We start from the raw sequence: 1,343 nt of genomic DNA, 5'->3' as shown, positions 1-1,343 counted from the left end.
AAATATATTGACAGAAGACAACAAGAAACCGCTGATTCATGTTTTTTCAAGAAAAATAATGAATTTTCAAACGTAGTCCGTGACCACGAGCGCCCGCAGACGTGACACTTGAAAAAATGTAGTGTGAGAGAGAGGGGAGGGAGAAAGAAAGAGAGAGAGGGGAGAGAGAGAAAGAAAGAGAGAGAATAAATAAATTACACTTTAATGTACATTGAGAGAAGGAGAGAAGGAAAGAGAGAGAGAAAGAAAGAGCGAAAGAGATAGATAGATAGAGAGAGAGAGAGAAAGAGAGGGAGAGAGAGAGAGGGAGAGAGAGAGAGAGAGAAATAGAGAGAGAGAGAGAGATTACAGTTTAATGTACATTGAGAAAAAACGTTGTTACATTTTCATCACGAATCATTTTCAGTGGGATCGGCTGTGTTGTGAATGAAATGATCGCGGAGAAACAGGAGAGACTTCGTTCTGAATAAATTTGTCTTTCACATAAAATAAGCGATCGTAAATAGGATTTCGAAAAACAAAGATGAAAGACTTTTACAATATAAAAATATTATAACAAGTTCTTTCATCTTTGGAGTTGCATAGTTTTTAAAATTCTTTATGATAAATGTACAATGTAATTATTGTTTCTTTACGTCGGCAGATTGGTCTCGACTTTAGGTTAGTTCTAATTGCAGACACGCTAACATTCGGACATTACCTTCACGCGTGCACACACACACACACACACACACACACACACACACACACACACACACAAACGCATACACACAAACGCACACACACACACACATATACTTGCATATACATGTCCAAATGCATATTCATACATACATACACACGCATACACACGTATGCACGTGTGCAAATAAATAGTTCTATAGATATATACGTAAACTTAAGAAACTATATGCCTTTGTACAAACATATACACACAAACACACAAACATATACATGCATAAATACATACATTCACACATACACACATGCATGAATGCGCGCGCACACACAAACACTCACGCGCGCACATACACACACAAATATATATATATATATTTATATATATATCTAAAGGTATTCTTTAAAACTCAACTCTACAGGTCTTCTACATGTTATATGGAATATTTACTCAATTATGGGAGTTAAAGCTTTTAATCAGTCGAAACACGATTTTTCTTTTTCTTTCTTTCTTTCTTTCTTTCTTTCTTTCTTTCTTTCTTTTTCACCCTGATTCTCTCTCTCTCACACACACTCTGCATATATACATACTATGCGCATGCATACATACATATAAATAGAATTTGTGTATGTATATATATATATATATATATATATATATATAT

The 1,343-nt window shown here is 34.5% G+C and overlaps 2 protein-coding genes across 8 annotated transcripts in view; one reads left to right on the top strand and one right to left on the bottom strand.

The window, feature by feature from the left end:
* Positions 1 to 1,343, bottom strand: part of LOC106869685 (putative amine oxidase [copper-containing]) — a 491,890-nt gene that overhangs the window by 120,347 nt on the left and 370,200 nt on the right. The gene's annotated exons all lie outside the window — the stretch shown is intronic.
* LOC106870602 (putative amine oxidase [copper-containing]) overlaps positions 1 to 1,343 on the top strand; it is a 148,178-nt gene that overhangs the window by 29,981 nt on the left and 116,854 nt on the right. The window lies entirely within an intron of this gene.

This window comes from Octopus bimaculoides, chromosome 2 (genome assembly GCF_001194135.2).
Source record: "Octopus bimaculoides isolate UCB-OBI-ISO-001 chromosome 2, ASM119413v2, whole genome shotgun sequence".
In the NCBI taxonomy this organism is placed as follows: domain Eukaryota; kingdom Metazoa; phylum Mollusca; class Cephalopoda; order Octopoda; family Octopodidae; genus Octopus; species Octopus bimaculoides.
The sequence above is the reverse complement of the archived record's forward strand: the minus strand, read 5'-3'. Positions and strand labels throughout refer to the sequence as shown.